The sequence below is a fragment of the Cupressus sempervirens genome, chromosome 10 (assembly GCF_028749045.1).
Source record: "Cupressus sempervirens isolate cs-2001-9-10 chromosome 10, ASM2874904v1, whole genome shotgun sequence".
Lineage (NCBI taxonomy): Eukaryota > Viridiplantae > Streptophyta > Pinopsida > Cupressales > Cupressaceae > Cupressus > Cupressus sempervirens.
In genome coordinates, this window is record NC_143127.1 from 387,574,809 (window position 1) to 387,601,221 (window position 26,413).

A 26,413-nucleotide genomic window follows, 5' to 3' on the forward strand; every position below is an offset into this window, starting at 1 on the left:
GAGGCTGCAAAGTTGAAGATTGTCTATCCTGGCTTATAACACTTTAATAGGAGTTATGGCCATCATGCTCACAACATATTTGTACATTTTTCCTTCCTTGCAAATGCTAATATTTTGAATGAGATCAAGTTTCTTTGGGGTCAGAGAATTGCACCTCAAAACACGAGGATCTATCGACAAGAACATAGTGAGCTATGTTCCATGAAAACCAAAACCCTCCCAAAGTTTTCTGCAAGCATTTTCCATGAAGAAATTAGTAGTTCCTAATTTCTCTAATCAAAAAATCATCTTTTAGAAATATAGTCTTGAGAAGCCCAATGTTGGAGTGAAGGACTTCTAGCTTTGCTGTTAAGATCCGAGGCAACCCAAATACAATTTCACTTAGATTTTTCCTCCAAATGCCAAAATCTCTTAGCAGTTGAATCTTTGGCTCCAACACTCTTTCCACACTTGTGACCAAAAGCGCAGGCTGAGATTTGATTATGTTTATAATTTTCTCATCGTTGCATGAGTATGGACTAAGCATTGGTCAAAATTTTGACCAACACGAGTAGGAATTTTTTTTTTAAAAAAAATTTCCTTCCATATTCTGACCAATCTAAAATATTTTAATAGATGGTCAAAAATTTTGGTCTAAAAATGGGGTCAAATGTACTAGTGGATCTGGGTTCAATACAACGACTGCTCTGCATTTGAATGTTTGCCACGCTACCAAGTACACGAGGCATATTGTTGAAGAGATAATATTTTGGAAAAGAACTTTGAATTTTCTCAAAATTAAATGAACACATCTAAGAAATCAAAATTTAATGCAAAATTGCTAGAATTTACCTGCTATTTGCAATAGTTCCTCCAATGATGAAGGCAAAACAATCAATTTTCCACGTAATATATCTGATTTCTGAGTGCTTGGATGAGATAAGTGTATTGTTACTCTTTTGGGTGGACTTGCAACTAATTGAGGATGAAAAGAGTTGGAGATTGAGTTAATTTTTAGATCCCCTATTGCAAAATTCATGCTCATCTCTCATTCAAACATGCCAAACAATGAATGGTGAAAATCATCTAGTTTTTCAATATGCTTATTTTGGAAAAAATTAGTTACAATGCAAATGATTAGTATGGCTGCTGATCAGGGGGACTATTATACTTTATGGAATTTAGTTTAGGTTTTTTACTCTAAGGCTACTCTATTCCTTAATAAGAATTTTATAGGAAGAAAGCTTATACGAGGGGATTCAACCTGTTAATATGATTTTTTCCAAAATATCAATTCATAAGATCAAAAAAATTGGCCCATTGATAATAAGAGTAATAAATACATTGACTAACCAAAGAAGTGAAGCCACTATAATCTACATCTTTAGATTTGGATCCTCTTTTCAAAAGTTCTTCCATGAATTGAGCATTCCCTTTTGAAGTTGTATAGTTAAGGCCTATTGGAAATGGAGACTTTGCATCACTTTCTGTATAAGCAACCTGTATTTCGAATGGCAAATTCTCTAAATTTGTTCCTTTAAGCTACTTCAGATGCTGTTGAAAATGAGAGAATGTAAAAATTATCTTCACCATCTTGTAAGAAAGGGTTTGTTATTGCTTCCCTCAATATGCCTAAAGAATGCAGCTTCATGTTTAAAAAAAATGTTTTCATTGAATAAACTAAATTGCAGAAAAGGAAAAAACAATATGTGCCAAAGCCTTAGATGTTTGGAGACCTCAAGAACATTGTTGATAATAATCCTTCCATCTGAAATATTTAAATGTATCAGATAGATCAAAATGTTCTTATTAAGTCTTAGAAGTTGAGAAAGCTTTCTTGTTCTGATTGTAAATGGCTGTGGAATATTGAACAGGATTTTGATCTCTCCAACTATATCTCTTGATTCAACCGATTGAAGAACTTGGAGCCAATAAAGTGTATTATCTTATATAAGAAATGACATCAGATAATCAAATGAAAGAAGATTTCATTAAAACCTTGTTCTCATTGAAAAGAGCTTACAAGTTTTACCAAAAATACTAAAATAAATGTGTAACCCTCTTCTAATTTTGGGTTCAATTACTTTGAGGAACACTCTAGAGCCTACACTCAAGATCTTAGAAGACAATTTACATTCATACAAATATCCACTAAACTCTTATTTGTGATCTAGTTTAAAACTTGCCTTTTCTAGAGTTGGACCATCCTCTATTAAAATTATATCTTGAAATGCAATATCTATCCTAGTTTAGAATTTAGATGCTTACCAAATAGTGTCAAAGAAGGAATCATGATAGATATAGAAAAGGAATGCAAGATTGCAAGAATGTAACTTACCGTTGCTCCAAAAATAGCTATATATAGCTTAGATGGGATGTCATTCTAGAGAATTACATCTTCTCAAGGAGGAATGTACTCTACCACCATCTCTGTCACCTATAAAGAGGAATGCACATGGAGATAAATGCTTACAACTTTACATAACTTCAATATGACTAGTACGCAAATACCCATAAGTGAAAAAGATACAAGAAATTGAGAATAGTAACGATATAAAATTCATTTCAAATCTCAGAAACAAAATAGGGGAAGACATCTAGTAGCCACCACAGGGTCATTGATCATGAGGAGGGTTTTGTGATAGATACTTCCTAATTGTCACTTTTAAAAAGTTCCAAAAAATGATAACATATATAATAATAGTTGATAATACATGTACTAATAGTCGATCACACACATACTAATAGTTGATCATTTTTTATCTTTCTTGGTTACTGATTGGTCCAGTTGTGCCAAAAGTACTTTTTTTTGGTGAGGGGCTATTGGAATGTGGACGAGTGTTTTAAAATGACACTTTTCAATGACTTCGCACTCCATTGCTTCTAAGAGATCCCAAACATAAAACCTTAGCTTTAAACTCTTGAATCACCTACAAAGCTACATTGGAAAAATCAACACAATTCAACTTACAGCTTCTTGTGGACTCCACAACACACACCGCATTCCTAGTGAGGAATGGGGACCCCCTACTTTTTTTGACTCTCAGACTTACAATTTGAGTCAGGAGAAGAATTTTTGTTTGAAAGTTGAGTCCAAAAATCACAAATAAAAATTCAAAAAATTGGAAATTAGAAAAAAATCAAAAAATTGAAAAAAAAAAAGAATCTTGCGCATGCGCATATCGAGGCACATGCGCATGCAAAGAAAGGAGGAAGGGAAGTTGTAAACCCCCCCCCCCCCCCCCCCGTTTGTTTTTTTTTTTGTTATTTGATGTTGAATAAGTAGAGCTGCGGAGGGAAAGGTATGGAAACCTTCCCCCCTCCACCTTCCACGTAGACCTAGCGCTTGCATGTGCTCGACCAGAAGAGGCCCTTTTGGATGTGCACGCACATCACACTGCCATGGTGCCCTTCTGGGCCATGCGGCAGCTTCTGTCGCCACACCCTTTTGGGTGCGAGATGGCGTGCTGTTGCACGCGCCTTCTGGGCTGCGCTGCAACTGTTGTCACCGCACCCTTTTGGGTGCACGGTGGCATGCCATGGTGCACACCTTCTAGGCTGCGTGACGACCACTGCCACCGCACCCTTTTGGATGTGTGGTAGTGCACTGCTATGCGTGCCTTCTGGGTAGCACCCAACTAGCGCCACGACACCCTTTTGGATGTGCGTGCGGCAGCCACCGCGGTGCCCTTTCTGGGGCACACGCGACCACTTCTGTGCCCCTCTTGGATGTGTGTGCCTCCTCGTTTCAAACCCCATGTTTTTATTATTATTATTTATTTTGTTTTATATATATATAGTTAAAAACCCAAAAATATATATATATATAAAGAAAAAAAAGAAAAAAATAATCACAACAAATAAAATAAGTTCTAGAATATCATTTTTAAAATATTTTATATGTATCCAGTAATTAATCATTCTTTTTCTTTTTGATGTACAGATAATATAATCAAATAACGTCCACATCTAGATCAACAGCAAAGCGAGTTGTGTACAAGTTCCAAGGCATAACTCCGAAGTCACGATTGCACAATGAACACTTTGAGATCAAAGACACAGAACTTGGACACACCGACTTGGGAGAATTTTTGAGGGTTTGTAACAACCTAACTGAAAGATCTTCTTTGAGATCTTCCTTAATCCAGTCTAGATTGGTAAATGCAGCATCACATCCTAGGACCATTCAGTCAGCTCAATTGATTATGACCTTATCTCAACATTTTGTTCTTGAGGAAAGGGTGGTAAAGAGCATCACTGGGGAAGTGGTTTTAGATCTACGACCTGATAATATCGAGAGAGTTTTTCACTTACCTAGAGCTAATCAGTTTATCAGGCTTTCATATGAAGCAGTTGAGAGGTGGCATAAGGATCATCACCAGGAGGCCATCGACATCATATATTCCTCATACTTCATTGATAAGCCATCTCGGGGAAAGACAATCAGTAAAGTAGATATGGCTTGAGGATACATGAAGGATGACATTAGATATTCAAGAATTCTCCTAAGCAAAGTTATGGGATTGCCTGCAGCAGGTCATCTTGCTCCATTCATGGTTAACTTCATTGAAACCATCAGACATGCAAAGATGCCACTGGATTGGGCCACCACACTTAGTGAGAACGTGTGTGATTAGTTGCGAATATTAAAGGACAAGAAGAAGTTTTATATGACTTATTATGTGGTATATCTACTTGCACCAAGAGCCACCGACTATCTCAAGTTGTACAAAAAGGGTAGTATGTAGGACCCTAATGCATGGCCGTATATAGTTTATCCTTAGCTAGTTAAGAAGAAGCTCTCAACACAAAGCAAAGAGTACAGGATTGTGAATGATGCATTTATCTTTGCTATCATTTGATTCATCAAAGGCAATTATGGAAAGAGATTGTCTGATGAGGCCAAAGCACAGATCACAGCTCTCAATGCATATTTTATCCAATTCCAGACATTCACATACATTCGGGTTGGTGGTGCATCTATCCATCCAAAGAAGCTCCCAAGGTACCCAAGTGACAAGTTGGTTCTAATGGAAATTTCTTAGCAGATTGAGTCAGCTTATGAGAGGATCAAGAAACAATGAAGGCCTTGTTGGAATTGGCCATTTGTAATAGGAGCATACCAGGTAAAGAGAAAGAAGGATATCCCTACTTTCGAGTGGGAATGGGAGAACTATCCTCTCAAAGAATATAACTCTCCTCGGCCATTCTTTGACAATGTTGGTAAAGTGGAAAATCTGGCAGGAAAAGAGTTCTACCACAAGGACACCATTGAAGATCATTGGATGAATGCCACAAATGACTATTATGTCTGTATCAGGGACTATTATAGAATGACTTTGCATTTAGTAGAGAAGGCTCTCCATTTGACCATCCCAGATAAGATAAGGCTACAAGATTCACAGGAGCTACTGGATCCCTTATTCAATACAAATAAGGTTGGTGAGAGGTCCATTTTGAATGAAAAAGTTGATAGGGAGGAAGGAGATGATATTGATCATCGAGCAAGACATGTCATCAGAATGACAAAGAGTTGGATCAAGAAACCCTTTCCACTTGATCCGATTTCGGACACAGTGATATTCCATGCACATGCTCACCTAGAATGGGTAAAGGGGAGGAGGGTCACAATTCCCATCTTTGCACTCCAGTCTCCTATCAGGCCAGAAATAGTCTACCAGCTTGATCGTCTAGTGGGATACTACCATTCTTCAGAGAACAAGAAAGAAAAGAGGAAGATAGTCTCTCCTCAGAGGATCCAGATAGAGCATGTTGAAGAACAAGCCCCTTTGTAGCAACATGAATCTACTTCCCAAGACCCTGAGACCCTGGAATTTCTCACATCTAGGTTGATTTTCCATTGCCTCCTATTTTGTCAAGCCAACAAGAAGAAGGAGAGATTCCAGAGACATCCATTCATCCGATGCATGAAGAACTGGCTTCTCCTATGGTTCCACAGAAGCAAAGGAGGGTTAAGGTTATAATGAACAAGAGGCAGAGAGTTCACAAAAGATTAGTGCCTAATCCATCTATTCCTGAAACCATTCCCGAGGAAGAATCAAATTCAGATGAGACTGAGTCAAATGGGGAGGAAGAACAAGTGCCTTTACAAGGAAGAACTCGACTTGCCAAAGCCACAGAATTGGAAAGAAAGAAGAATGTCACAAATACCCCACCACCCACCCAAGCTGAAATGGTAGAGCTCTCTTCTTCAAAAGATGAAGTACAATGATGGGTGAATGAGAAAAGAGAGCTAGGTGATGATATTCTCTCCATTCTAGATTTTGATTTCATGCTAGTGGGTACAGAATTAGTTGGAGATAAGATTAGAGATACTCCTACAGGTGAATTTCAATAGCAAGATTGGACACAGATGCCACCTGAGACACAAGGTCCTCATCCAACGCCCCCATCTTCACCTCAAGCTATGATGGTAGATAAGGTTTCAGTGACACCTCCACCTTCGAGTTCAGAGGAACATGTTCAGAAAGAATCATCATTACAAGGAGAACCAGAACCAAGGACTACTAATGAGCCATCAAAAGAGGCACAGGTAATGGAATGTATACAATAGCCTTCCCAGGAAGTTGAGGATCAAACTATGGGATCTATAGAAACTAAGACTACAGAAGAAGAACCCTCACAATAGGAAACTCCAAGCAAAAGTGACAGAGGGAAGAAGGTAGTTGAACACATCCCTTCATCATCTAGAGCCAAGGTTATAGAAGGACATATCCTGAGATGGTTCCGGAAGGAAATAATGAGAAGTGCTAAGCATCAATTCCTTGCTTCAAAGGATGATATTTGTGACATTGTAGAGATTTTGAACAAGCTTTACTCTCCATTACAGGATGCAACACCATTTGCATTCATTACCACTACTTAGAATCAAGACTTATTTGCACAAGTGGCTCATCCCTTGAAAGGTACAGATGAAGAAGCTGTTAGCCTTTAGAACTATGACGTAAAGGATATTATGTTAGGAAAACCTAAATGGGATACTTCTTAACAGATGATGACTATGGGAGTCAAAGAGGTTCTTAACCATATGGAACGTGATGAGATTGAAATTAGAGCACTTCGAAGGCAAGTTGAGATCTTGAAAGGATATCTAGCTGAAGTTATTGGTCCTCTTGATTCTGAACGCCCTAAGGAGACTTTGACTACCATTCTTAAAGAAGGGAAAGGTGTACATCTTAGTTCATTCTTGAGAGCTTGTCAGGATTGGCGAGACAACCTTGAGGATAGGGGTGTTACTATAATTATAGGAAGTCTGAAAGTATTACATGCTACACAAGACAATGTTGATAAGATCGTGGCAATTTTGAGGTAGGACTTCAGCATTATGGATGAGGTATGGGTTTGGAGCAAGGATTTGCAAATTCTACAGGCCATAAAAGGACAAAAGTACCGCATTTTGATTGATGTATATACCGGAGAAGAGCTAGGCATGATAGATGATTGGATAGAAAAGATTGCAGAGGGAAATAAAGTGATGAAAACATTGCATGATGAGATACATAGGCTCAAGGACCAAGCTCAAGAGAAAATTTTGGAAGCAGAAAAGTTATATAGTGATGCATGCTTGGATATTTTTGAAGATGAAGAATGAGAGAAGCTTTTACTAGTTGAGGTAGTTGTAGAAAACTTTAGAAAGACTTTAGAGGAAGCATCCAGTGATGACGACATTAGACAAGCCTTCAGGAAAGAAGAAGCATTGTTACAGTTGGATACCAAACTTAAGGATTTTGTAGAAACTCGAATTGAGGTGGACAACTATAGATAGAAGGTCAAAGATAAGTATGAGGCTTTGGATCTTCTCGATGCTGCTAAGATTACTAAGATTATAGAAAAATTCAAGGGCAAACATCCAAACATATCTTTAGGATGAAGATGAGAGAAACCCAGATGATAGAATCTCAATTTTGACACTTAGAAAAATTTTGAGATTTTTGACTCAGTCGAGGTTCATAGCTCTGTAGGTCTGCAGCTCCGTAGCTCCGCAATTCAAAGGTGCGCTAATCGTTGACTGTCAGTTCCAAAAATAGCACTTTTTATGCATTGGAAATGCATTTTGATGGCAAGTTAACTCTGACACACATCAAGTGAAGGGCCAGCTTCTATTTTTGGTGTCTCCATGCACTTCTACTTTGACTGATAGCTTCCTCCTACTTTCTCTCTCATGCTTTCATTTTTTTTGACATGTAAAGGGCTCATGCATCCAATTAGTGAATAAAATATGGATGGACTCCCTCTAAGCACCAGTTAGATTACCAGTTTGTATATATTTATTTTGTTTTAATGTTTTAAAAGCATTTTATTACATTAAGATATCTCTCACTCTCAACACAAATTGAGGAGACGATTTCTTATAAATACCCTATTGTAAAATGTAAAAAGGGCTGCCATTATTATGCAATAAAGTTATGCTTTTGGTGCTAGCATTCAGAGTGTAGTTATTCTTGCCTGAATGTGTCATTGTTTTGTGGATTTACTCATGAGATTTTGATTGAGCCAAAGGTTTATTGCATTGTTTCTAGTTGTGCAATCTTTTAGTTCTGGTGTTTGCTACAGATATATGGATTCTATTGACATAACGAGCTTGAGAAGAGATCACCCAATTGTGTCTACATAGCTTTTTGTCTTGCATTAGCGCACTTTCCATGGCCTTGCGATTTGATGAAGAGTGAAACATCATTCGATTTGTTAAAGATTCTCACCAACGATTACATCAGTGGATTCTAGTTAGCGCTGCTACTATTTTCATTGGTTTCTAACCAATTTCTTTGAAGGTTTAACTCACAGCGTGTTGTGTTCTGTAGCTTATGTCCATTTAGGAATTTCAATTTCAAGTTATTTAATTTCATGTTATTTTCTTTCAATTTCGTTATTTTCTTTGCTAACCCCCCTGTTAAAATAGGACCTCATAGTAGTTGCATTGTTAGAGTTGCATTCATTGAAAAATAGATAATACAAAAATATTGTTCTTTTGATGTGATATTTTTGAGATAGCAAGAAGATTTTTCTTGATTCCAAGGTAAAAGAGTTTTTGGAACCAACAAAGGCCTCCTCATGAACATTCACATTTATCTTCTACTGAACAGATTTTGGTACATCGCAAGACAAACACTGAACCTTGGAGCAGATCCTTAAAAAGATTTAATTTTTAAGAGAGGAATTACATTATGGATTCTTGTCATTGACCTCGTGCAAATAAAAAGGCCCGATAGAAGTGGCGCTAGAAGGAGGGCCTACAAAGAACATACTATTGGAAACAAGAAAGATTTGATCAAGCTTCAAAAATTTTGCACCCTTGCAATAATCTATATTACATAAAAAGTTCAAAAATCACTTCTGAAATTTTTAGAAATTTAGGTCCGCAGATCCGCAGATCTATAGGTCCATAGCTCCACAGAACTCTGTGGTCCACAAAATTCAAAAGAAGTGAGGAAGTGTACTTCTGTAGAGGTACGCTTTTCCTAGAATTGATACAAGCTAGAAGATATTGATCCTAGATCCCCATTCCAGTGAGCATTAAGATCTTCACCAAGTGCCCAAGAATTTCTAGAGCTTACTCATTTTTGTAAGCCATGTAGTGACATGGGAATACCCCGAATTTAGCCACTTCCATTTGACATTTCATCATCTTCTTCTACTCCACCACCCATTCAACCACCAGGTGGACCTCTACATATTCCAACACTCCCATCACCATTCCAGCTGCCTTTAGGTCCAAAAAATCCTTTGAAGGCCTTTTTTACAAATGTAGTTGATTCACCCCTTAGCTTGAGAGGTGCCCTCCATGACCTCCCTAAGAATCTCGAGAAATTTTGTCCAAGGTTTATTTATGTAGAAACAAGAACCGTCGAAGATCATGTCAATATTTTTAAGAAAATTTGCAACGGAATGCAAATTGCCAATAAAGATGTGGTTCTTCATTTATTCTCCTAGTCTTTGGAGGAAATTTCCTTCAATTGGTACGTGAACCTACCACCAGGATGTATTGGAGACTGGGACACTTTCAAAAAATCATTTTTGGAACAATTCAAAACATTCATCAATCCAACAGTGATTCATCAACAATTCATATCAATAAAAAGGGACCCAGATGAAATAGTTTCATGCTTCAATCATCATTTTCATATGGCCTACCGCAAGTTGGAAACACCATACACAATTCTGGTTGAAGCTACCATCCATGTTTATTTCAATGCCATGGATCATCTTACTGCAATTTTTTTGAGAAGACTTCCTGTAGTAAATATTGACACATTGGACAAAGTCTTTGCAGAAGCAATCATGTTCACAAAGCAAGCTAATCCTAATGGAGGGGGAATGATGCTTCCTACACAAACAGTTCCTACTATGCCAACGGTTCCTATGGGAGCATCCAATGTACCTAGTCAGTTCATACCTATGAACCTAGTTCCATTACAACAGGTACTCGCTCCACAAACTCAAGCGATAACATATCCAAGGTATGAGCCCCCAAAAATAGCCTTCTTTGAAGAAAAGGCAACGGTTCCTGTGGAAGCAGATAACAATCTCCTTTCGAAAGTTGGTCAGATGAAGAAAACCATGTCACAAATGAACAACGAATTGAATCATCTTAGATTGTCTCAAGGACAAAGTAACAACTTCTAGAGAAACAATGTTGGCCCCTACAACAACAATTTTGGTCAGAATTACAACAGGAACTTCAACAGTAATGGTAACAACAACACAGGAAACAATGGGGGAGGAAACAACTTCAATCCTCCTGATCGCAACAATGGCTTCCAAAGAAAAAATTGATAATGGAACACTAGACCAAATAATGGAAGCATTCCTACTGATAACAAAATCATTAAGTATGCCGACATTAATCAATATAATGATAGCCAAAATATGCCTAGCAACGATGTTGCATACTACAATGGTAATCAGGATGTGAATCAAAACCCACCAATGAATGATAATCCTCCTCCTGTTCAATTCAAAGCAATTCTATTAGAATCTTATGATTCTACATAGAATGTACAAGTGGAGCAACAAGAAAATGAAGAATTATCATTCCCTTTTAGTCAAGAATCTGATCTTCAACACAATCAGATGTTTGCCTTTTGAAATGATAATCGAAACACATATAATCTCAGAAACAAAAAGGATCCCTTGACCGATGGAATTCCTCCTAGTTTGCAACCAACCCCACCTGATCCTAGAGAAAGCAACAATCCACCACCGGTAAGGCAAGCCCAAGGAGGACTACAATATCAAAATCAAGTAAACATATCGACAATACTAAAGAACCCTGCTTGGTCTACTAAAAAATATAATGTGGTTGAAGACCTAAAGAAAAAAAAAGCCAATATGTCCATATTCGACATGTTTTAGAATTGTCCACAGCAAAGAGAAGCACTCATGAAGACACTGGATAAGACAAAAGTTTCCCATAATATGAATAATGTCCCTCAAAAGATGGTGCCACAACAAGTAAATGTTGCAGAAGCGATGCCTACTATGTTTACGGACAAAGTCGAGGTACCCCCATTTTTGCTAAGCATAAGGATATATGGAAAGAATCTTCACAATTGTCTTATTGATTTAGGAGCTTCATGTAATGTGATTCCATTATCAATAGCTCAAAGGCTAGGAGTTAATCCTCAACCCTCTAACCGAGTGGTAATACAGTTGGATAAAACAGAGGTAAAAGTCATTGGAGTATTGAAAGATGTGTGGATATAGCTAACAGTTGATCCTCAGATCCAAGATATTGTTGAGATACATGTGGTTGACATCCCAGAAACATACGGATTACTCTTGAGAAGAGAATGGACAAAATTTCTTAGAGGATGGTTCTCTATAGATTTCACTCAATTATGGTTACCATGGAAAGGTTTGAACAATCAAATAGAGATAGATGCTGAGCCCAAACTAAAAACAATGATCACGGATTACAACGCTCTGAATTAGGTAGCATTCTTATAATCTGATTTGGGTTCATACAAATTGATGGCATTGAACATGGTTCCAAACAAGACATCTCAAGACCAAAATGAAGAACCTAAGGTGTCGATACTTAAAAGTGAGACCGTGACACAATTCATAGAAAGTATGGTGACTAATCTATAGTGTTTGGGAGAGGAAGTTGACCCCAATATCCTCCTCCTTCCAGGATTTTGTTGGTTGCACAAAGTTAGTCATTCAAAGTTCGAATGTTCAGCATGCCAAGAAGCAGTAGCAAAAGTTTTGACACAAATAATGGGAAAAAAAAGTACAAAGACCTCAAGTGATGAAATTATCTAGAGACAAAGTTCAGTGAATTCATCCAACCTTATTGAGCAAACTGAAGAGGAAAGTGAAGATTTAAATGTATCATACAGTGATACCTCTTTAGATGGTGGAGGTTTATCTTCTCCTCCTCCTGGGATGATTAAAATTCAGAGAAGAAGACAATATGTTAAAGGTAAAGGATGGACCTCAGTAGTCATTCATCCTAAACCTAAAGTTGAACAAATCACTAAGCTAATAGGGGAAATTCAGGAGAAGCAAGAAAAATACACTCTTCCTCTATCCATGGGGTATGAAGGAGATTCATCAAACCCTACATGAGAAAAGTTACAATGGGTACCCAAGAAACAGTCATTCAAGGCTCAAGTAAAAGAAAAGTTAAGGATGAATAAGCACAAAGTCAAAAAACCCAAGGAAAATGTAGTTTGGACACTCTGCTTTGATGGTTCCAGATGCAAATCAGGAGCCAGTGTAGGTATTGAACTAATCAACACAAAAGGTAGGTCTTTCTATGCCACATATCGATTGTAGTTTAGATGTACTAATAATTGTGTAGAATATGAAGCCTTGATTCAAGGACTTCTCTTTGCATTGGAAAAAGGAGTCACTGCTCTTATAATTGAAGGGGATTCTCAACTGGTGATAAGACAAGTAAAATCCATATACTCATGCAATGACAGAAGATTAATCACTTATAGGAAAATGGTATGGGATATAATGGATGACTTTGAAGCTCTAAACATCAAATCCATTCCAAGAAGAAAGAATGTGATAGCAGACACCCTTGCTATTTCAGCCAGCACTTCACAACTAGTAGAAAGAACAAAGTTGAAAAGATTCTCAGTTGAATTAGTTGCCATTCCTGCCATTCCTGACAATATCACAAACTTTCAGGTCTTCCACGATGATCAACATATACTCGAGTTTATTATGTGCAGTTGCCATTTCCAAGGACAAGAGATTAATGATACACCTGAAGACAAGCTTGAAGATGATGAGCTTGAGGATGATGATGGAATCCTTAATTTGAAAACCAATAGCATTCTGAAAGGGATGGTTGAACTTGAATGCATCTTCGACCATCATGAATCAGCACTCAATAGAAGGGAAACTCAAGAGAAAGGAATCGAAGAATGTGACTCGTACAATTTAGGTACTGATGAAGAACCAAAAATGCTGCAAATAGGAAAAGCATACAATCAAAAGGAATGGGATGACATGCTCAAGTTTCTCACTAAGAATAAAGATGTTACTGCTTGGAGCTATGAAGAATTAAAGACTTATGATCCTGTGATTATCACAAATGACATCCCGTTGAAACTAGATGCTAAAATTTTTGGACAAAGACAACCACCGATAAATCCAATAATCGAACCACTAATTATGAAAGAAGTCAAAAAACTATTGGATGCTAAGATCATATTTCCTATCTTTCATTCCATCTAGGTAGCAAATTTGGTCCTTGTATGGAAAAAGACCGAAGAGATTCGCCTTTGTATTGACTTTCATAACTTGAACTTGGCATCTTAGAAGGATAACTACCCTCTACCCTCGTTAGATGAAGTATTGCAAATTGTTAATGGTTCAAAGATGATGTCATTCTTGGATGGTTACTTAGGATATAACCAGGTGATGGTTGATGAAGAAGATAGGCTAAAGACTGCTTTCACAACCAAGTGGGGAATGTTTGCCTATAGAAGGATGCCTTTCGGGTTCATTAATGCAGGAGCTACATTTCAATGAGCAATGGATGAAGCTTTCAAAGGATTGATAAATAGGTGTATATTCATCTACATGGATGACTTGACTGTCATTTTGAAGGATCGAACTACTCATATTACTGATCTAAGGTAGGTATTCAATAGATGTCATAGGTACGGCATATCGCTCAATCCCAAGAAATGTTCGTTCGGTGTTACTAAAGGAAAGCTCCTAGGGCATGTCATTTCTAAAGTTGGAATTTTCATTGATCCAGATAGAGTTGAGTCTATTTTGAATTTAGTGCCTCCTCATAGTTGGAAGGAATTGAAATCTTTCTTTGGAAAGATAAACTTTGTACGCAAATTCATAAGTGGTTTCACAGAGATAGTCTACCCCCTCAATGATTTACTCAAAAAAGGGGCTAAAATAGTATGGGTACCAGAGATAAAGAAATCCTTCCAAGATATCAAGGTTTCCATTTCCACAATGCCGATTTTGGTAAGTCCAGATTACGGATTACCCTTCAAGGTCTATTCCTTTGCTTTTGAACATTCTTGCGCAGGGATCTTGATGCAAAAAAGAGAGAAGGAGGATGAACGACCCATTTCTTTCATGAGTTGTCCTCTAAAGAATGCTAAGTTGAAATATTCAAATCTTGATAAATAGTCCTTTGCATTAATCAAGGCAGTAAAGAAGTTCCGTCACTACATACTCAGAAGTAAGGTGTATGCAAGTGTACCTGACCCAGCAGTAAAGACACTTTTGATGCAAAATGAACTCGGGGAAAGAAGAGGAAAGTGGATGGCAATACTTCAAGAATTCGATCTAGAGATTCAACCTATGCAATTAGTCAGAGGCCAAGGATTATCCAAAATGATCACTGACAACCAAGAAGGAAATCAAAAGGAATTCAAATTTGATGACAAAATTGATGAAGATGATCAAAAGAAGATGGTTGTATCACAAGTTGATATCAATCAAGGTGTGGTGACAGATGTGTGGTACCAAGATATTGTCTATTATCTCCTCCAAGATCAATGCTCGAAGTGGATGAACAGTTCGCAACGTAGGAGACTTAAGTTGAAATGTGAGTCTTACAAGTTACTTGGTAAAAAGTTGTATAAAAGAAACTACAAAGGGATTTATTTGAAATTCTTAGGATGTGAAGAAGCTAAGGATGTCCTGGAACATTTTCATGATAAGTATGGTATGGGACACAGTTCAGCAGAAGCAACAGCTCACATGGTTTTAAGATCAAGTTATTTTTGGCCCTCAATATTCAAGGATACTTTTGAACATGTATGTTCCTATCATACATGCCAAACTAGTGCTACCAAAGAGAGGCACCCAGCAATGCCACAACAACCGGTATACGAGGTGTGCCCTTTTGCAAAGTGGGGACTAGGTTTCACTGGTCAAGTAAATCCACTGTCATCGATTGGACATGTATTCATCTTGACAGCTACAGATTACTGCACATGATGGATGGAGGCTAAGACTTTTAGAAATTGCACTGCTAAGGTGGTGACAGACTTTTTGGAAGAACATATTGTTACCAGATTTGGAATGCCGTTTGCACTTGTATGCGACAATGGATTTGCATTTGCATCTGCATTTTTGACACAATGGGCATTTGAAAACAAATTCATCATCAGATTCTCTTCAAATTACTACCCGCAAGGAAATGAGGTAGTGGAGTCTACAAACAAAAATTTGATCACTGTGATAAAATGACTGCTGAAGGAGAACCCTAGGGATTGGCATACACAATTGAAATATGCCTTGTGGACAAATTGGGTCAGAGTGAAAAAGGCCTTGGATACTTCTCCCTATCTACTTGTTTATAGGCAAGAACTGGTATTCCCACTCAACCTCAAGATTCTTGTTTTAAAATTCATGAGTGGGTATGCTGATGACATTGACAGAGTACAAATTTGATTGATGAATATTCTGGAAATGGATGAGAAACAAAAAACTGCATTATAACACATGGCTTAACATCAAGTCGTTGTTAAGAGATGGTTCAACAAGAGGGCCACAATAAAATCCTTCAGGATTTCTAACCTAGTCCTACTTTGGGATAAGGCGAAAGAAAAGCCAAGAAGCCATACCAAGTTTCAACGCTTGTGGTCAGGCCCATATCAGATTGCAAAAATTCTTGAAGAAAACACATTTAGGCTAAGTTCCTTATAGGGGGAGTTTCTACCTTTGCCCATAAATGGGAAATTTCTGAACCATTATTTTGAAGCCTAAAAGAAAAAAAAAAAAAACATTAGTTAGGTTTCATTTCTGCACGTAGATTAAATTTTCATTTCTACAATGGTGTTTACTTCTACAAGTGTGTTTCCTTTTTTCTAAGTTGTGTGTTTGCTTTCAGTCTGTGTTTTCTTTTAAAGTCAGGTCAGTCCTAAGGGATAAGGTACTTGGGAATTTTCTTGAGCTTTCACTAGCCACTCTTTGGTCCTAATTTTAGGAGGAGGTATTTCTTTGTCAAAACATTTGGATGATTGTGTATTTTATACCAATCAAGCAACATATATATCTTATGGAATTAAAGGGACTTTCAGTTTGGATATCAGAAGCCTAGACTAACAAGCTCTCAACACTTGCAAATTTAAAGATTTGATGGTGTTAGGTGTTGTTCAATTTCAAGTCAAAGATGACAAGAAATGATCCAAATTTTGACTAGTTCAAACAGGAGGGGTCTCCTCAAAAGGTTCCTAAGATCATTGTTTGGCGTAAGATTTTCTTAAAAGTTCTAAAAGAGGAACGCAAAGGATGTTCATAGGAGATCGAATCCAAGAAATGACACCGGTGTTCTGGCTATAGAATCTAAGCGTAGTCAAAATACAAAAACTTATTTTTTTTTTTTTAAAAGGGATGGTGTTAAGGCAGAAAGATTCTATTGATCTAAAATGGCTAGAGATGCGTTACAAAAGAAAGCACCTTGTAGTCAAAAGTATTGTTTCATCAAAAAAGTAACATTTTAAATGGTATGGAGCAATTATGTAAAAAAGTCTGAAATTAAAAGAACGTGAAATCTCGCTAAGAGCCCTCAAACTAATTCTCTTATTTGGTCAACCAATCGATTGACAAAGAGCCTTCGTGGAAATTTTGAATGAATGAACTGGGAGGGGTGTAAGATTATTTTGAGTTGACAAAGGACTTTGATTCACTGCAACCTAAAACATCAAAAGGAATGAATACACAATGCACACATTGAGTTGCAAGGTTTCAAGTTTTGAGATTTTAACTAAGAAGTCATCCAAAAGATGTTTGGGATGTTCAAAGCTAGGTTGGTGTTTGACACACATTGAAAGAATGTTTGTTGATGAAGAAATGCCTTGGTCATTTCTTCCTTTTTTTGGGGCTATTTGTTGTGGTCTCCACAACACACACTCCATTCCTAGTGAGAAATGGGGACCCCCTACTTTTTTTGACTCTCGGACTTACAATTCGAGTTAGGAGAAGAATTTTTGTTTGAAAGTTGAGTCCAAAAATCACAAAAAAATTGCAGAGATTTTGAACAAGCCTAACTCTCCATTACAGGATGCAACACCATTTGCGTTCATTACCACTACTCAAAATTAGGACATATTTGCACAAGTGGCTCATCCCCTGAAAGGTACAGATGAAGAAGCTATCAGCCTTCAAGACTATGAAGTAATGTATATCATGTTAGGGAAACCTACATGGGATACTTCTCAACAGATGATGACTATGGGAGTCAAAGAGGTTCTTAACCATATGGAACATGATGAGATTGAAATCAGAGCACTTCGAAGGCAAGTTGAGATCTTGAAAGGATATCTAGCTAAAGTTATTGGTCCTCTTGATTCTGAATGCCCTGAGGAGACTTTGACTACCATTCTTAAAGAAGGGGAAGGTGTACGTCTCAGTCCATTCTTGAGAGCTTGTCAAGATTGGTGAGACAACGTTGAGGATAGGCGTGTCACTGTAATTATAGGAAGTCTGAAATTATTACATGCTACACAAGACAACGTTGATAAGATCGTGGCAATTTTGAGGCAGGCCTTCAGCATTATGGATGAGGTATGGGTTTAGAGCAAGGATTTTCAAATTCTATACGCCATAAAAGGACAAAGGTACTACATTCTAATTGATGTATGTATTGGAGGAGAGCTAGACATGATAGATGATTGGATAGAAAAGATTGTAGAGGGAAATAAAGTGATGGAAACATTGCATGATGAGATACATAGGCTCAAGGACCAAGCTCGAGAGCAAATTTTGGAAGCAAAAAAGTTATATAGTGATGCATGCTTGGATTTTTTTAAGATGAAGATTGAGAGAAGCTTTTACCAGTTGAGGTAGTTGTAGAAAACTTGAAAAAGACTTTAGAGGAAGCATCCAGTGATGAAGACATTAAACAAGCCTTCAGGATAGAAGAAGCATTGTTAGAGCTGGATACCAAACTCGAGGATATTGTAGAAACTCGAATTGAGGTGGACAACTACAGACAAAAGGTCAAAGATAAGTATGAGGCTTTGGATCTTCCTAATGCTGCTAAGATTACTGAGATTCTAGAAAAATTTAAGGGCAAACATCCAAACATATCTTTAGGATGAAGATGAGAAAAACCCAGATGACAGAATTTCAATTTTGACACTTAGAAAAATTTTGATATTTTTGACTCAGTCGAGGTCTGCAGCTCCATAGGTCTGTAGCTCCACAATTCAAAGGTGCACTGATAGTTAACTGCCAGTTCCAAAAATAGCACTTTCCATACATTGGAAATGCATTTTGATGGCAAGTTAACTCCGACACACATCAAGTTAAGGGCTAGCTTCTATTTTTGGTGTCTCCATGCACTTCTACTTTGACTGATGGCTTCCTCCTACTTTCTCTCTCATGCTTTCATTTTTTTTGACATTTAAAGGGCTCATGCATCCAATTAATGAATAAAATATGGATGAAGTCCCTCAAAGCACTAGTTAGATTACCAATTTGTATATATTTAGTTTGTTTTAATGTTTTAAAATCATTTTATTGCATTAAGATATCTCTCACTCTCAACACAAATTGAGGAGACAGTTTCTTATAAATACCCCATTGTAAAATGTAAAAAGGGCTGTCGTTATTATGCAATAAAGTTATGCTTTTGGTGCTAGCATTCGCAGTGTAGTTATTCTTGCCTAAATGTGTCATTGTTTTGTGAATTTATTCATGAGATTTTGATTGAACCAAAGGTTTATTGTGTTGTTTCTGGTTGTGCGATCTTTTAGTTCTGATGTTTGCTACAGGTATATGAATTCCGTTGACATAACGAGCTTGAGAAGAGATCACCCGATTGTGTCTACATAGCTTTTTGTCTCGCATGAGTGCACTTTTTGTGGCCTCGCAATTTGATGAAGAGTGAAACATCATTTGATTTGTTAAAGATTCTCACCGACGATTACATCAGTGGATTCTAGGAAGCACTGCTCCTATTTTCATTGGTTTCCTACCAATTTCTTTGAAGGTTTAACTCGCAGCGTGTTGTGTTTTATAGCTTATGTCCATTTAAGAATTTCAATTTCAAGTTATTTAATTTCATGTTATTTTCTTTCGATTTCGTTATTTGCTTTGCTAACACCCTATTAATATAGGACCTCATAGTAGTTGCATTATTAGATTTGCATTCATTGAAAAATAGAAAATACAAAAATATTGCTCTTTTGGTGTGATATTTTTGAGACAGCAAGCAGATTTTGCTTGATTCCAAGGTAAAAGAGTTTTTGGAACCAGCAAAGGCCTCCTTGTGAACATTCACATTTATCTTCTACTAAGTGGATTTTGGTACGTCGCAAGAGAAACACTGAACCTTGGAGCAGATCCTTAAAAAGATTTACTTTTCAAGAGAGGAATTACATTATGGATTCTTGTTGTTGACCTCATGCAAAACGAACACCCAACACAGCTTAGGAGATCTAAGTGCTTGAAATTAACCTAGATGGCTATTAGATCTCTTCCCCTATAGAGAATAGTTCAAATTAAATTGGTATAAGAGGTAATCATTAATCCATTTATGAGACAAAGCAAATGATTGTTATTTGTAAACCTTACAATCTTATAATCTTACATATTCTTTCATTCTCTTAACATTCTGATTAATAGATCATAAAACGTAATATGAAATGTTGATATAAAAAATTACACAAACTAAATTCTAAAATAATTAAATAATATAAACATAGATTGTCGAAATCTCTAAACCCACACTAACAAATTTTTAGCAAGACTTGATTAATTTACCATCTGACTAATGAAATCATCTAAAACTGCATGAAAGAGATAGACTTTTTGCATTGTTGAGTAAAACAAATGTTGAGCTATGGCACAATAAATTGCCCTGGGAAGACCTACTATAGTTTTCTACTGCAAAGCTTTCGTTTTGAACTTGAGCCTCATATGTCAAAGAATTTTTTCTTTTAGTGTATATGGCAGTCTGATTCTATCACATAAATCTGAGGCAACATTCGTTGCATCTCTCTATACCCCATCTAACATAGCACTCAATCAACAATTACATAGAAAACCAATATACTAGGTTATTAATATGCATCCTAATTAATACTATTACTACATATACTTACAAAGTTAAATGTTCTTCTAGTGCCATGGACACCAAGATTGGTCATATTTCCTATCAAGTAGGCTTGTAACCCAAGATTGAAGAACATGTATGCTATAGTGAAAACCATTTCTCTAGTGTTCTTAGCATGGAGATCTCCATACCCAATAGTGGTCAAGGTTTTTATAGACCAATACATGGAGGAGACATATGTAGTCCAGAGGCTTTCCTTCTTGAAGTTTGGGTATGTATTACCAATCCAGGTGCTTTTGGGGTTAGGATATTGTCGTGCCAATAGGTAGTAGAAACACCCACCACAATGGAAAGCAAAAAGAGTCGCCTAGACCATCACAATCCCTTATAATCATCCTTGTTTAAGATGCAATGGAATCAAGAAATCAAATATCAATCACAGAGATGTATTGACTCCTTACACAAATAAGCTATATGCATCTTGTCCAGAAGTAATTCAAGCACACGTCTTTCTCTAACCTACATCTTAGCAAAGAATTTTCCTAAGTTTTTTGCAGTGATCTTCAAGTGAACTTTTAGTTATTCAAAAACTTTCCAATTAATAGGTAATTCCTTAATAGACTTGAATTATTTTTCTGATTTAGGAGATTACTGCAGTAAGTTTTGGATCTTAACAAGAAAAGATGGAACTAATTGCAAGATTCTTTTGAAAAAAATTAGGTATATTGATTATGTTTGGGCGTGTAGTTACTTAATCCATGTTTAATAAAATAAATATCCAACACATCCTTTTTCGGATGATGGTTCACTGGAGAGATCTAATTGTAATAATAATACACTTCTAAATTCAATTGTGTAAGATCTATTATATTCTATGATCTATTATAGAAATAATATGAACAAATTGTTACAAACTATTTTAAAAAGCTCTCATATTTTTAAGATACAATTGACTTAAAAACTTGATCTTAGAAAAACACTACAATTAAATCTCCAATTAAGTGCAATTCTATAGAAAGGGAAAGAATGTGGAACTATATATTCTATATTCTAACTATGGGTATGAAGATAATGAAATACCTGGCAAATAGTGCACTAACCCTGCTCAAATTCCATGAACTTCACGATGAGGATTGAGTAGATAGGAAAGAGAGCCCACATTTTCCAAAAGAAGCTTGACTAGGGTGCAGGGTGTAGATTCGCTTTCAAGTCCAGCCCACGTTTTCTTGTAGCCATAGAAGGGGGCAAATTCACTTTGAAGACCAGCCCTACCCTTTGCAAAAACCATGCAAAAAATTTAGGGAAAACTTTAAATGAAAATAGGCATGGGAAAGACCTAAAATGACAAATGTTTTTTCCTTTGTGGATGTATAAGCCCTGTGTTGGTCAAAATTTTGACCAACACAGGTCTTATATGTAAAAAAAAAAAAAAAATTGCCTTTACATTTCGACCACCCTAAATTTATTTAGTTGATGGTCAAAAATTTTGGTCAAAAAATGAGGTTAAATGTAGTAGTGTGTTGTGGATAGTCTCACTTTTCAAAATAAGAACTTGATCCTAAACATCTACAATATCGACTATTCAAATTTTGGTTATCTCCATATTTTTCTCTTACTATTGTTATGTCAATTATAAAATTTAAAATTATAAAAAAAATTATTTTGAAATGTGTATACCCTTTCCAACTTGAAGCTTTTTATGATGCTTATTCTATAGAAGGATTCCCAATGCTTGGAAAAAGCTTCTGGATGCTTAAATTGTGATATACATATCATTTTGAGTCAATCCTTGGTGTTGAGCTATCATTGTGCATGATGCTTAGCGGCAAGAATCCTTTCAAATTCCTCTCTTGAAAAAGCTAATATGGGATCAACTCCAAGGTTCTAGTTGATCTTGTGACCTACTAGAATATACTAAGTAGAAGATAAATGTGAGTGTTTGCAAAGAGGCCTTTTCTAATTTTGATTGATTTTGTATAGGATTTTGAATCTACTTGCTATCTCAAAAGAAAAACCACACAAAAAGAAGTATGTTTTAGTATTTTTCCATTTTTTTTTATGAATGCAATCTAACAATGCAACTATATGAATTCCTAATTTAACCAAGGGTTAAAAAATCAAATAACGAAGATAGGGTAACAAGAATTTTAAGAAAATGACTTGAAAAAAAAATTCCTAATGGACATAAGCTACGGAAATAACACACCTACAAGTTAAGACTTTGAAAAGATGGTTAGGTAACCAATGAAAAATACGAGTAGTGCTTCCTTAATTCCACTAATGCAATCATCAATGGGAATTTAGTAACCATAAGATGTTTCACTTTACATTAGATCGCAAGGCCACAAAAAGTGAGCTCATGCAAGACAAAAAGTTATGCAAGAACAATAAGGTAATCTCTTCTCCAACTAAGTACGTTAGAAAAATTTGTAAAACCATAGAAAAAACCAAAATTAAAAGATTTCTTAGTCAAAATAATGCAATAAAACTATTGGCTCCATTACACTCCATGAACATATATTCACAAAACATAGCACACTTAGGCAAGAATAACTACACTCTGAATGAGAGCACCAATATAATATTTTATTGCATCAAAATAATGACCCAAAATACATATTACATTCTTGAATTTATAAGAAATATTCTCCTCAATTTATGTTTAGAGTGAGAGATCTCTTTATGCAAACATATGCTTCTAAACTAATATAACAAATCTATTTATGTACAAATCGACTCTCTAACTAGTGCTAAGTAAGACTCCATCCTTATTTATTTCATTTAATAGATGGATGAGTCTTTAGATGTCTTAAAAAAAAGAAAGTATGAGAAAATAAGAAGAAGAAATCCATTAGATGATGTAGGAGTGTCTAGAGGTGCCAAAATTAGAAGCTCAACCTTCATTGGATGTTTGTAGGCGTTAAATTGCCATTAAAATACATTTTCAATGCATGTAAAGCTCTAAATTTTGAACTGGCAGTTAAATGTTAGTTCACCTATGACTTCTTCAATTAAAAATACAATGCACCTTGGAAGAAGTGCACCTCAGAAGCAGCTCACCTAGCACACCTTAGAAGCTTGAAAGCTTGTGTACCTCAAAAGTAGGTCCAAAAATGCAAAATTTCCTTGTATCAAAACTAAAATTCTAGCTTTTGGGTTTTGTTACCCTTTACACTAGAGCTATGTCTAGGTATTTTCTCTTGAATTTCTCAATAATCTCCATGACTTGGGTCATATCCAGCAAATCTAAAGCTTCATATTTATCATTTACCATCTGTTGATAGTTTCCTACCTTGATGTGAATCTCTACGAAATCTCCCAATTTCACATCCAAATCTGGCAATGCCTCTTCAATCTTAAATGCCTATATAATATCATCTTCAATGGAAGTTTCTTCAAAATTCTTCTAAAACTATTCAACAATTTCTTATATAGTCATCAATTTACCCCTTGAATTGTCTTCAAAAATGTCTAAGCAAGCATTATTGTAATGCCTCTCTGCCTCCAAAATTTTCTCTTGGGTTTGATTCTTGAGCTTATGAATATCCACATTTAATGCTTCCATTACTTTATTACCATCCATGATCTTCTCTATCTAATCATCTATTTTATCTAACTCATCCACTATATATACATCCATCAACATCCAATACCTTTAACCCTTTATTGATTGTAACTCTTGCAGGTACTTCATCCATTAACCCAAAATCCTAGTTCAATATAGCTACCAACTTATCTGCATTATTCTTCATATGGTGTAGTAGTTTGGCATTTCCTTGTACAATTTGCACATGTTTCTCTTCAAGACTTTCCCACCATTGTTGACAAGCTTTCAAAAATGGTTCTAGATGTGTAGTTTCCTTATCCCTTTTCTCAAGTGTTGCATATAGAATCTCCTCAGGATTTTTAGGATCCAACAGACCAACTACTTCATTCAAATATCCTCTTAGGATTTCATTTTTCTTCTAAAGGTTTATCAATTTAGTCTCATGCTATTCTAAGTGCCTAAACACCTCTTTGATTCCTGTTGTGACCATTAATTTGGTAGTATCCATAGTAGGTTTTCCAAGCATGAACTTCCTAAGTTGATAATCTTTTGGGTTCAAATCCTCAATATCTAGATGCAGAGGAGGGATAGCAACATGTGCAAACAAATCTTGATTCTGATCACTTCTTGCAAAGGCTAGTATTTGTGCATCACCTATAGGTAACTTAGGCTTTTTGAGAGCTTCAATTAATTCTCTCATTCCCTCTTTCTTGGTAGAATATTGTGACCTTTTGTTTCTAATCATCACTTCTTTCCTCAACCATCTTAAAGTATTTATAATTGAATATTTACCTTTAGAAGAAGAAGGAGTTTGTTCTGCTAGGCCTTTTCCTTCATTACTCCTCTCCAGAGTCTTCTCCTTTTGTGAGAGATCCACATCAGGCATCTCTGTATCTGTCAAGTCCATAGTCCTCACCTCTTTATCATGGGAAGTCTATTGAGGCTCCTCACATATTTTCCCTTTCTTTGACACTTCATTAGTGGCTATTTCTTGTGGCTCTTCTTCTTGTTCATGTTGTACCAATTCTTCATTACCTAGAGGGAGAGGAGTGGCTAAACCTTTATCCACACAAAATAAATCTTGATTTGGTGATGGTGGAGCTATTTTGGGTCCTTGTGGCTGAGGCGACAACTGATTCCAATCATCTTATGGAGGTTGGCTTGTTGGAGTATTCCTTATTTTATCGCCTACCAACTCAATGCCTATTGAAATGAAATCAAAATCTGACATATGAAAAACATTAGCCCCTTCATCCTCATGTTCATCAGTCCATTGCTGCAACTCATCCTCAAAAGTTGTAGACTAAATAGGTTGTGTGGGAATGGATGGTGGTGTAATAGTGGAGCTTCTTCTACATTCTAACTCTATAGCCCTGGCCAAATGAGTCCTTTGACTCAAGGGAAAGTTATCTTCTTTATCTTTATCATCCTCTTCTTCCTCGTATGGAATAACTTCTATAACTAGCTAGGCAATGGTGTAGAATTAGTGTTGGGCTAGAATAATATGTCCATAAATGATGATAATCCCATGCTTTGACTAGTATCAATCTTAGATAGCCCTCATAACTACTCGACAAAATCATCAAGGCCCTCAGCTATGATTCTGACATCTCCGACTCATATGTCTGAGCCATCTATGTAGTGAGCCTAGTACAGATTGTTGTGACCTATGTTGTGTGGCAACTGTCATTGGTGTAGTCTATGCCTACGAAACCATGGGGCCCTAATGTTGTCTAATAGTGTCCATCACTCAGTGAACTAATATCCCCTATGTATCAAAAATATAACTAGGGTTAGGGTTATGGTTAGAGATGGAGTTAGAACTAGGGTTAGAATTAGAATTAGAGCTAGAGTTAGGATTAAAACATATTAAATTAACACTAATATTTTCTAAATTTGATTCATAATACATTTTACTAATATTCTAGATTAATGTTGTTTTAATATATTCTAATGTTTTTCTAATTATTTCTAATATTATAGACTAATTTTTTTAAAAATATTTTCTAATATTTTTAAAATATTTCTATTATTTTTCTAATATTTTCTAATATTTTTCTAATAACACTAATATTTAAAAAAAAAAAAAATTTAATACATTATATTAATATTTTTCTAATATTCTAGATTAATGTTTTTTATATTTTCTAATATTTTATAATATTCTAGACTAATTTTTTTAATATTTTCTAACATTTTCTAATATTTTTCTAATATTTTCTAATATTTTTCTAATAACACTAATATTTTTATAAATTTATTTCATAATGTTATACTAATATTTCTGTAATATTCTAGATTAACATTTTTTTAATATTTTCTAATGTTTTTCTAAAAAAAGTTTCTAATATTTTGGACTATGTTTTTCT

General features: G+C 35.9%; 1 pseudogene; it reads right to left on the reverse strand.

Annotated features, from left to right (window-relative positions):
• Positions 1-124: 124 nt before the first annotated feature.
• LOC149534288 (potassium channel KAT2-like) lies at positions 125-24,951 on the reverse strand (annotated as a pseudogene).
• Between the last annotated feature and the right edge of the window lie 1,462 nt (positions 24,952-26,413).